Source organism: Equus asinus, chromosome X (genome assembly GCF_041296235.1).
Source record: "Equus asinus isolate D_3611 breed Donkey chromosome X, EquAss-T2T_v2, whole genome shotgun sequence".
Taxonomy (NCBI): domain Eukaryota; kingdom Metazoa; phylum Chordata; class Mammalia; order Perissodactyla; family Equidae; genus Equus; species Equus asinus.
In genome coordinates this window covers 128,327,840-128,340,705 of record NC_091820.1, presented here as the reverse complement: position 1 = coordinate 128,340,705, position 12,866 = coordinate 128,327,840, and the positions used below count along the sequence as shown (strand labels likewise).

General features: G+C 39.7%; 1 long non-coding RNA gene across 2 annotated transcripts in view; it reads left to right on the top strand.

Moving 5' to 3' along the window:
• LOC139042681 (uncharacterized) overlaps positions 1 to 12,866 on the top strand; it is a 28,074-nt gene that overhangs the window by 1,722 nt on the left and 13,486 nt on the right. For both annotated transcript variants that reach the window (XR_011499686.1, XR_011499687.1), the window contains exon 2: positions 353 to 466. This is a non-coding gene — a long non-coding RNA (uncharacterized lncRNA). The remainder of the gene's footprint in view (positions 1 to 352; positions 467 to 12,866) is intronic.

Below are 12,866 nucleotides of genomic sequence, written 5' to 3'. Positions count from 1 at the left end.
TGAAAGTCTACTGGTCTTTTTTTATAGCTTCTATGTCAACAATTAACTTTGTGAACATATGGAATACAATTATAATAACTATTTTAATGTCCTTGCCTACTAATTCTACAAACTGTGTGAGTTCTGGGTTAGTTTCAATTCCTTATGGTAACTTTAATTTGCATTTCTCTTACCACAGTAGGATTATACATCTTTTCCCATTGTGAAGGGTGAGTTCTTTATTTTTTTTGAGGAAGATTAGCCCTGAGCTAACATCTGCTGCCAATCTTCCTCTTTTTTCTGAGGAAGACTGGCCCTGAGCTAACATCCATGCCCATCTTCCTCTACATTATATGTGGGATGCCCACCACAGCATGGCTTGCCACACGGTGCCATGTCCACACCCGGGATCTGAACCGGCGAACCCCAGGCTGCCAAAGCGGAATATGCGCACTTAACCGTTGCGCCACCAGGCTGGCCCCAAAGGGTGAGTTCTATATCTTTTTTTTGAAACGTCTGTTCATGTATTTTTCCCATTTTTGTATTAAGTTTTGACGAATTAGTAATGTCAGCCCTTTACCTGTGATCTATGTTGCAAATATTTTTACCAGTCAGTCAATTATCTGTGAGTTTGTGTATGGCCTGTTTTGTTCTGATTCTGAAATTTTAAGGAGAGTGATGCAGTGATGCGTCCCTAGTGAGTAAGCAACCAGTGGACACAAGGGAGTGGGTGATCCATAGAAAATACAAGGAAGAGCCATGAAGTCAAAGGTGGTGTGCCCAGATGAGGGTCACAAGCTGGCTAAACCTGCTACTTTATTAAGGACATAATGCTTGTGGCTATGTCCACTATCCCTTCCTCCAGGACCAGAAAAAATATTAGAAGACAAAGGGTTTAGAGGGCATGATAATCATTTTCAAATACCTAAACTGGTATTATTCAGAAGCAAAATGAGAGTTTAGAAGGATAATATAACAGAATGTGTGCTTTTAATAGGAGCTTATGGTCATCACTATATGAAAATGACAATGTATATTTTTACCTTACTGGAGTTATCTATTTTTAACAGCTTTATTGAGGTTTAATTCACTTACCATACAATTAAACCTTTTAAAGTATATAATTCAATATCATGTAGTATATTCACAGAGTTGTGCAACCATCACAATAATTTAATTTTGGAAAATTTTCATCACCCCAAATGTAAAACTCATACACATTAGCAATCACCTCCCATCTCACATCTACCACCTCAACACTAGAAGCCACTAATCTAATATCTGTATCTATATATTTGCCTATTCTGGATATTTCATATAAATAGAATTACACAATAGATTGTCCTTTGTGGCTGGCTTCTTTGCTCAGCATAATATTTTAAGTTTCATCCATGTTTTTGTATATAACAGTACTTCCTTCCATTTTATTGCCAAATTTTCTTTTCTTTTTTTTGAGAATGATTAGCCCTGAGCTAACTACTGCCAATCCTCCTCTTTTTGCTGAGGAAGACTGGCCCTGAGCTAACATCCGTGCCCATCTTCCTCTACTTTATACGTGGGGCACTTACCACAGCATGGCTTACCAAGTAGTGCCATATCCTCATCCGGGATCCAAACCGGCGAACCCCGGGCCACCGAGAAGCGGAATGTGCACACTTAACCATTGTGCCACCAGGCCGGCCCCAACTGCCAAATTTTCTATTGAATGAATATACCACATTTTGGTTATCCATTCATCAGCTGATACACATTTGGGTGGTTTCCACTTTTGACTATTATGAATAACGTTTTTGTTAACATTCCTGTACAAGTTTTTATGTGGACATCTGTTTTCATTTTTCTTGTGTATATACTTAAGAGTGAAATTGCTGTATCATATGGCACTATTATGTTTAACTTTCTGAGGAAGTGCCAAACTGTTTTCCAAAGTGACTACACCATTCTACCTTCCCACAAGCAATGTTGGAGAGGTCTGATTTCTCCACATTCTTGCCAACACTATCCGTCATTTTTATTATAGTCGTCTTAGTGGGTATGAAGTGGTATCTCATTGTGGTTTTGATTTGCATTCTTGATCGCTAATTATGGTGGGCATCTTTTCATTACCTTCTTGGCCATTTATATGTCTTCTATGGAGAAATGGCATGTTAAATACTTTCCCCATTTTTCAATTAGGTTATTTGCCTTTTTATGTTTAAGTTGTAAATATCCCTTACATATTCTGTATACAAGTCCCTTATCAGATATATGATTTGCAAGTACTTTTCCCCATTCTGTGGGTTGTTTGTTCACTTTTTGATGGTGTCTTTTTCAAGGGTATATTTTTCAATTGTGATAGAGTACAATTATCAATTTTTTTGCTTGTTTTTTGGGGTCATATTCAAGAAACCATTGCCTGAAGCAAGATCACAAAGATTTACCCTTATATTTTCTTATAAGAGTTTTATAGTTTCAGCCTTTACATTAAGGTTTTGATCCATTTCAAGTTAATTTTTGTATATAGTATAAGACAGGAGTACAAATTCATTCTTTTGAATGTGAATATTCAGTTCTCCCAGCACCATTTGTTAAAAAGACTATTTTTCCCCATCTTGTTTCTTATATTAGGGGGAAAGTGTTCAATCTTTCACTATTAACTGTGACGTCAGCTGTAGTATTCCACATATGCCATTTATCATGTTAAGGAATGCGTTAGTCAGTGCAGGCTACCATAACAAAATATCATAGACTGGATAGCTTAAACAACAGAAATTTATTTTCTCACAGTTCTGGAGATTGGAAGTCCAAGATCAAGGGGCCAGCATGTTCGGTTCCTGGTGAAAGCTCTTTCTGGTTTCTGGATGACAGCCTTCTCACTGTGTGCTCACATGGCTTTCTCTAGATGCATGTGCACAGAGAGAAAAGAGAGAGAGATCAAGACAGAGACAGAGAACTCTCTTAAGGGCATTAATCCTATCAAATCGGGGCCCCATCATTATAACTTCATTTAACCTCAGTTACCTCCTTATAGGCCCTGTCTCCAAATACAGTCACATTGGGGGTTACGGCTTCAATATATAAATTCGGGGGCAGGACACAACATAGCAAGGAAGTTTCCTTCTATTCCTAGTTTGTTGAGGAATTTTTATTATGAATATGTGTTGTATTTTATCAATGCATTTATTGAGATTATAATGTTTTTATATTTCATTTTATGAATATAATGTATTATATTAATTGAATGTCAAGTATTAAAATAACCTTGCATTCCTAGGATAAATACTAATTGGTATGGAGTATAAGACTTTTATATCCTGTTGAATTTGGTTTGCTGGTTTTTATGTTGGAAATTTTTGTGTCTTGGCACCTTTAAGGAAAATCAACTGGTCATAAATGTAAGGGTTTATTTCTGGACCTACAGTTCTAGTCCATTGATCTATATGTCTGTCCTTATGCCACTTCCACATTGTTTTGATTACTCCAACATTGTTATAAATTTTGAAATTGGCATGAGTTCTCCAACTTTGTTCTTTTTCAAAATCACTTGGCTGTTTTGGGTCTGTTGTATTTACATATGAATTTTAGGATCAGTTTGTCAATTTATGCAAAAATCCCAGCAGGGATGTTCATAGGGATTGCATTGAATCTGTAAACCAATTTGTGGAGCATTGTCGTATTAACAATATCAAGTCTTCCAAGCTGTAAACATGGGATATCTTTCATGTATTTAGATCTTATTTAATATATTTCCAACTATGTGCTGTAATTTTCCATGTTCAAGTCTTCTTTTGTTAAATTTATTCTTAAGTATTTTATTCTTGTTGATGTGGTTGTGAATTGAATTGTTTTCTTGATTTCAGTTTTGGAGTGTTTATTGATAGTTTATAAAAATACAATTAGTTTTTATACATTCAACTATATCCTGCAAACTTGTTGAACTTGTTTATCAGTTCTAGTATATTTTGAGAGGTCTTCTTTCTAATTTTCTAATTATGAAGGTAATTTTTATGTGTTCAGAAGTGTTGGAAAATATTGAAACTATCAATAAGAAAATAAAGATATCACTTATAATTCCACTAGCAAGAGGAAAACATTGCTGGTATTTGTTCTACAGTCTCTCAGTTGCTTCTAAGTATGTCTATATGAACATATATATGTGTCAGACAGTCTTTCAATTTTGATTTTAATTTGAATGTTTGATATTTGAATAAGTAGGGTATTTGTCATGCCAGATATTTCAGGTTTTCAATTTGTATTATAGGACTTCTGCTTCTGCCTGAGATCAAATAACAGGCACAAAGTTTATACTCCTATCTGAAACAGCCAAAAAATGACAAAATAGATGAGACAATGATTTTCAATTTATTGGACATCGAGCAACAAAGCACAATGATCTCAAAGATGGAAACAAATGAGATGAGCCTGACACTTGCTGTAGCTTACTGCGTGGAGAGATATTGCAGGTCACAGTGCACAAAGGGGAGATTGGCAGTCACCTTGAGTTGATGAGATAGAGCACGGAGGCCAGGGAGGCCAGAATTGGGAAGACAGAATACCACATTGGAGAGAGCTGCACAGAGAGGAAACTCCAGAGCTCACACAACTGGGAATAGTTCCTATTCCTATTAAAGTGGAAAACCTAATAATTCGTGTAGCATTGATTAGAATACTCGAACGGTTTTGCCTTAGGAATGAGGCACTATTAGCCATAGACTAAATACTGTTCTGATCTTTCCTAACAAAGTCTAAAAACAAGACCTGTGTTGTGGGTTGAATTGTGTGCCCAAAATGTTATTTTCAAATACTAACCCCCATTATCTGTGAATGTGACCTTATTTGGAAATAGAGTCTTTGCAGAGGTAATTAATTGAGTTGAGATGAGGTCATACTGAAGTGGGGTAGGCTCTAGTCCAATACAACTGGTGTCCTTCTAAGATGAGAAGACTGAGACACGCAGGCAGAACACTATGTGAAGATGCAGACAGGAACTGGAGTGATGCATCTACAGGCCAAGGATTTCCCAGCCATCACCAGAAGCTAAGAGAGAGGCATAGAACAGATTCACCCTCAGAAGAAAGTCACCCTGCTGATACCTTGATTTCAGACTTCTAGCTTTCAGAACTGTTAGACAATAAATTTCTGTTGTTTTCAGCCATCCAATTTGTGGTACTTTGTTATGGCAGCCCCAGGAAACTAATACAATCCAAGGCATCGAGTTGTTATTTCCAAGTAACTTAACTGTCCCAGAACAAAGCTCAAGGATAATTATAGAAATACAAAACTACTCAGCACTCAATAAGATAAAGCTCACATTGTCTAGCATCCAGTCAAAATTACCAAGCATGCAAAGAAGCAGAAAAGTAAGACCCATAATGAGGAGAAAATCTAATTGATTGAAACTGGCCTAAAAATGACACAATTGGTAGAGTTAGCAGGCAAGGACATTAAAGCAGTTATTATATCTGTATCCATTTTTTCAAGAAATAAGAGGAAAGTTTAAACAAGTTAAATTCGGACATGGAATATACAAAAAATAAAAACCTAAATGAACTTTGAGAGATGAAAACTAAAATGTCTGAGCTGAAAAAGTATACTGGTTTGGGGCTGGCCCCGTGGCCGAGTGGTTAAGTTCGCGCGCTCCACTGCAGGCAGCCCAGTGTTTCGTTAGTTCGAATCCTGGGCGTGGACATGGCACTGCTCATCAGACCACGCTGAGGCAGCGTCCCACATGCCACAACTAGAAGAACCCACAATGAAGAATACACAACTATGTACCGGGGGGCTTTGGGGAGAAAAAGGAAAAAATAAAAAAATCTTTAAAAAAAAAAAAATTCTTAAAAAAAGAAAAAGTATACTGGTTTGGATTAAAGGCAGACCAAATGATTAGTGAACGTGAATATGTAGCAATAGAAACTTTCAATAACAATCAGAGAGAAGAAAATACAATGAATAGAGCACTATTCAGCTCTGAGACAACTTCAAATGGCGTAATATACATACATTTGGAAATTTCAAAAGAGGAAAAGGGGGGATAGAAAAAATACTTGAAGAAATAAATGAAAAATTATAAAATTTGATGAAAACTGTAATCTCATAGATCCCAGAAGCTAAAAGAACTCCCCAAACAAGAAAATTATGGGGGAATCCTTTCATAATGTATACAAATATCAAATCATCATGATGTACACATTAATATCTTACAACTTTATTTGTCAATTATACTTCAATAAAACCTGAAAAAAGAGAAAACTATGCAAAGGCACATAATAATCAAACTGCTTAAAACTAGTGCTACAGAGAAATCCTAAAAGTAGCCCGGGGAGGGAGGGAACACTTTACCTACAAAAGAACAAAGATAAGAATGACAGTAGATTTTTGTGAAAACAGTGATAGCCCAGACACAAAAGATCAAATATTGTATGATTTCACTTATATGAAATATCCAGAATAGGAAAATCCATAGTGATAGAAAGCAGATTAGTGGTTGCCAGGGCTGGGGGAAGGAGAGAATGGGAAGTGATTGCTTAATGGGTACACAGGTTTCTGTTTAGGATCATGAAGGAGTTCTGAAACTAGATAGTGGTGATGATTACACTTTAAGTGCCACTGAATTGCATACTTTAAAATTGTTAAAATGGTAAATTTTATGTTATGTGAATTTTACCACAAAAAAAGAAAGCCAGAGTAAGTGGAATAATATCTTTAAAGTACTGAAAGGAAAAAAAAAAAAAAAAACCTGTCTACCTAGATTTCTATACCCAGTTAAAACATATTTCAAAAACAAAGGTGACATACTTTCTCAGAACTGAAAATCTGAAATAATTCATTACCAACGGATGTGCACTATGAGAAATGTTAAAGGATGTACTCCAAGCAGACAGAAATGATACCAAATAGAAGTCTGTATCTACAAAAGGAATGAAGGGCAACTACATGGAAATTGTAACTACATAGTATAATATAATTGCAACTACGTGGGTAAATACAAAAGATGTTTTCCCTATTGTGTAAATGTCTTTAAGAGATAATTGATAGTTTAAAGTAAAATGAATAGCAATGTGTGGAGTGGTTTATAATATATGTAAAAGTATAACGTATGATAACTACAGACTAAAGGCTGAGAAGGGAGAAATGGAAGCATACTTTTGGATTTTTTGTGTCTGACTATTCTGAGATCTAAAGGATAGGGCTGGCTGTTTTCTTCTTTGCACATAAGATGCTGGCACAGTGACCAGGTGAGCCCACACATACCATGCATTTAAAAATCACTCATCATTTAAAATGTGAACACAATGTAATTAGAAGGAATGCTGTAAGCTCCAGACAAGCTATTCTTCTCTATTCTTCTAATAAAGAACTCTTATAGGAATCACTTCACCTTGTGTTCTTAAAGGGTAATAAGCTACACATTTTTAATTGATTTGTTTGAGATTAGGCAACCTTAACATCAGTCAAGGAGATTGTGGGCCATGTTGGGGGAGCAGAGGCAACAGATGAAAGCAAAATGAGTGAAGGTTCCTGGTCTTGTTCACTGGGCTGGAGCATGAACTTCCTTCCAAAAGAAGGAAACATGGGTGAAAAGTCAGAGAAGGCCCTCTGTGTAATTTGATGCTGAGAATCTCCCAAGTAAAGACACTAACAGAGGCCCCTTTGCAGAAGAGAGATCAAAGCGACGCTAGGAAGGAAGGAAGGTAGAGACAGGGATTGGGGTCAGCAGGAAGGAAAAATCTGCTGAGAATGAAGACTAGATGTGTGGGTAGGAGGACAGTGTGTGCTTGTGTGCGTGTAGGTCGGGGTGGGGCAGTGAAGAGTTGGGGAATGAGAAATGGGATAGCAAGGCATGCTGGGGATGCAGAGGTTGGGGGCTCACAAGTTGTTGGCAGTGCTGGAAAGGCAGGCAGCAAAATTGGGATTCAATGTGTTGGGCAGAATGGAGTCCACACAGATAGATGCCCGTGTAGGGACGTGATGAAGTCCACAGTCGAGGAAGGGTCTTCCAGCACAGAGCTCACCAAGCAGTGCTCAGGGGGACGGCTAGAGTTCTGTGGCTGGGTGACAGGGGCCACTACCCCCTGGGAGAAAGGTACTGGGTAGGCAGGACTCTGGGCTTGCGGTCCTCACTTCGGCCAGACTGCTCTGCCTTCCTTGTTGTGGCGTAAGACCTAACATTAAGACTCAATATTATGTGCTGCCTTGACATCTGGTGAAACTGGGAGGAACTCGAATAATCTAACTCCTGGTTCCCCTCACCACTCTGCTCTTGCAAATAAGGTCTCCTAGCCAAACAATCTTCTTCATAAGCAGGACTAGGCCCAGTTTTTGCTTATCCCTGAGTAGAGAGTTTCAGTTCTTGCCAGCGTGTGAAAGTATTCAAACAAGCAAATTACATCCTGCTGTGGAAACCAGGGGTCACCTCACTCTCTTGATTCTACAAAGTCTACTTCGTGCAATCTGGGTTGTTCACTCTGTTCCTGAGTGCAGCCCTCTTGTGGCCCTGCATGGTGTGCTGTGTCCTCCTTCACTGGGCTATGAGTACCTGTGATTAACAAACTACTGTCAATCTCAACATAGTGTCAGGTGTCATGTACTCAGTCATCCCAATAAACCCAAGGCAAGGATCCCTTCCTCACCAACAGTGTGAATAGGAGATGATTAAAATACTCATGTTCGTGAATTGGATTTCTGTAGAAGGCTTCATTTGGAATGAGAGGTCTCACACCTATAATTTTGACAACCACTTTCCACCAGTTAGATACAGGATGGATCATGGAGTTCCAGCCTCCGGGTACCCTGGCCCAAGCTTGACTCCAGCCCCTTGCTCTGTTTGCCACAAGGAACTTCAGCTACTGCAGAGCCACCAGATTCCTAAAACAGACACAGTAGATTAGAGAAGTGAGTGTCTGGGTATTGGTGTGTGTAAGCTCAGAGTTGGACAAAGGATGCCAAGAGCAGAGCCTTAAAAGTGACCTGAAATAGCAGATGTGTGACTAAAAACTCACACTATATCACTGTATATATAATATGAACCACAAATACACAGGCATGTATATATGTGTATATATGTTATATAGAGAGATACACATTATATAAATAAGTATATATATGTTATATACTTACGTATGTAAGTATATATAGTTATACTTTAAAAAAAAACATTACTCACCCAGAAATCCCCCAGAGAAAGTTTTCCTGTGTTTCCTTAAACCAGGTGAGTACTTTTTACCTTTAAGGTCTTCTCTGGATTTATTAACCTTTGTGTGATTTTAGCAGCTAACTGTGTTTGCAGCAGAGGGACTGACATCCTATAGCTTGTTGACCACCCTCTATATAACAAATGACCTCTATTGACGCAGCCTAATCTAGTCTCCGGCCCACGCCTTTCCCCTGATAGTCCAACTCATGTTTCCTACTGCCTACTGGACAGCTTCGTCTGAACAAACCACTCAACCTCACCACCTACATGGCCCACACCGACCTCATCCACCACACCCTTCCTCATCCCTATCCCTAACTCAAATCACCCTCAACTCTTCCTGCTCCAGCCTCAATCCCAGGTAGGAGGAACAGCTTCTACTAGTCAGCAACCTTCAGAACTCAGAATCATTATACACTCTCCAACAAAATTTCACAGAATTTCCCTAAAATCTGTCTCCTCACCTTCTCGAACCCACAGCCTGAATTAAGTGCCTTTTCATTTTATTTTGCTTTGTTTACTTGGTGTTTTAACTCATCATGTGTTCAATGAATATTTGTTGAATCAATAAATGAAAGAATTAGTGAATCAATCAAAATGCCAAAGGGTCACATTCAATGATTCAAAATATGGAGCTTGTCCCCTGCTGGGGCCTTCTGCCTGCGTGGAAGAAACCCAAAGTGCTACAGATGCTCATGTAACTTCAGAATTCCCATGGGAAACTCTCACTGAGAGTGTCATTCTGGACATCTCCTCCCTATGAGCAGACACCGTCTTAGAGGTGGAGATGCTCTCAACAGGATAGTACATGATGCTTTCTGCATCGGACTTCCCGCATCCCCTCGCCTCCATTCAGTTTAACAATGAAGAGCACCATCTCCACAGGTTTCCATCTGCCCTGCAAATGTCTGCACCATGGGCCAATCTTCTATCCCAGACAGTATCTGGTGGCAGCGTAGACCAGCAGTCATAGCCACAGGGCACCTGCCCTCTACTGTGTCAACAGCTCAGAATCCGCAGAAAGCAGCCTGAGCCAGGGACACTAGCTGGAACTATTTCAAGGCACGTCCACACCCAGCCCTTTACTTGCACAGTCACTGAGGTGATTATTCCCAGGGCATTGCCCCTCCAATTCCTCCCTCCCTGCAGCTGCACACTCCCTTCCACTGCTCATTGGTGTCCCTGACCTGTCTCAACTGTCAGACATCAGTCCCCAACCCCACTCACTCACGTAGCCCCAGTCTCTATGGAGGGTCCACTGTACACAGAGGGAGCATCCCACCTCCAGCAGGCATCAAGACAGCTCCCAGCCCTAGGACACTGGCAAGGGTGCACTGGACCACTAGAGTACTCAAGAGTGTTGCTCACCCAAATAATGCAGGGGAGCAGCTATGCTCTTCCTGATAGGACACAGGGGAGACTCTAAGGGAGGAGGTAGTGTCTCGCATGTCACTGGGCCTCTCTTCCAGTTCGCCTTCTACTCAGACCACACTGAGACTTCCAGCTGGTAATGATGATTCTGAGCTCTCCCAAGCCTATTCATGTAAATTGTCCAGTACCATCCACCCAGTTTCCCCATCATCTCTCCTTCTGGACTCTTCTCATCCCTAAATTGAACTCTGGACCCAGAGCCCTGACCACCAGGCTGCCTGGGGCTTTCTGGACTTGGTTTTGCATGTGGTCTCTCTCACGGACTCTGGCAACTGCTGTTCCCAGGATGCTCTCAATGCTCTTCACTGACTGTCCTGTCTGGTCCCCTTCCCTGGTTCCGGGTCATTCTGGCTGAATCCTTGCTTTCCAAAGTAAGGGGAAATGTCCTGCTGACATTCCAGAATTCTAGATCATGCACAGAGGAATCCCTTCACTCAGAACATCACTGCAGCAATCCCGCTTTATATGGGTGAGGGAGTAAGTTGCTTTTCTGCTTAATCTAATGAAAAAATTGAGGATACAAATGAAAATAGCATTGACACACTCGTGATTTTGACAAAAATTTAAAGATTGGTAAAATAATATGTTTGTCAGACTGTAGGATAGTCACTAAGTAATTTGTGGGAACATATATTGGAATACAAATTTGGCAATATTTATAAAAATTTTAAATATTCATACCCTTTACATGTTGACCTAACTTCTATATCTTTCTTATTAGAAAACACACATGTTTTCCCAAGAATTCATGTTCAAAGATGTTGATTTCAGTTCTATTAATCATAGCAGCCAATGGGAAACAACTTATGCGTCCATCGGGAGAAGAAGTATTTAATTACAGCACATACATACTTTAGAATTCTAGGGAGTAGGTGCTGTCATGGAAAGATCTTGCATTCACTTTATTAAGTGGCAAAGATAAGTAGAAGTTAATATATAATTATTACCAAGTATGTTAAAAGAAAAACAATATATTTCTAATACATATATCTGTGAAAAAGCCTAGAATAAACTTTAAAATAATACACACCAGATTGTTAATTGTGGTTACCTCTGAGAAGGGGCCTGAATTTTGGAGGAATTTGTAAAGGAGAGAATTGTGATTAATCTTTATTTTCAGAATTTTTTACAATGACAATATTTTAACTACTACCTTTGTAAGTAAAATATTTAAATAAGCCCAAATCCAGAAACAGGAGCTGTGTGATAATCAATTAAAGTAACTGCTAGCTGAAGCAATAGACAAAGCCTGAAATATAAGTGGCTTAACACAACAAAGTTGTTGTTGTGCACGTAAATTCCGATGTGGGTTGGCAGGGATTCTCCACTCTCAGGTGACCCAGGGGCACAGGCCGCTTCCATCTCCTAGCTCCGCTATCTCAACACAAGGTCTCCATGTTTGCTGCTCAATGGCAGAGCCGGCATGGAAATGGCATACAGGTTCCTGCCCAACTCCAGGTGGACCGCCCAGGAAGGAGAGAAAGACAAGAGGTGGATGAGCACTTGGAGTCTCTCCCATAAGCTGTCACATAGTAGGTGCTCAATAAAAGCAACTACCATAATTTGTTATGACAACACTCTTCTTCATTTCTTGAAGGAGTTTCTGAGAAGACCAAATTTGCCTGGAAATTCGCCAACTTTTTCAAGAGCCTACTATGCTACAGGTGCTTTTAAATACAGGATCACATCTAGTTTTCAAAGGATCCTGTAAATCTCAGAGGGGAGAACTCATCCTTCTTCACTCAATAGCACTTTTGTGCACCGCTCTTTGCAATCACTTCTATAATCTCAGCAGACTGAGAATTTTCTCCTTCCTTGTCATGCATTGTCAAAATCTTAACTTATGAGCCTCTACTACGTTCCACATGACTGAACATGTCTGAACACCTATATAGGCGCCTTTTGGCACACTGAAAACCAGGATTTTCCTGTGGGGCAGGTACACAGACAAGGGGCAAGGGATGGATGGTTGTTTTAGTCAGCTTGGGCTGCTATAACAAGATACTATGGACTGGGTGATTTAAACAGCAGAAATTTATTTCTCACAATTTTGGGGTCTGCAAAGTGCAAGATCAGGGTGCAGGCAGATTCGGTGTCTGGTGAGGACCTTCTTCCTTCTTTGCAGACGGCCATCTTCTTGTCTTATGGTCACACGGCCAAGAGAGATCTCTAGTCTCTCTTTTTATAAGGACACTAATCTCATCATGGAGGCTCCACCCTCACGACCTCATCAAAATCTAATTACCGCCTAAAGGCCCCACTTCCTCATACTACCCCATTGGGG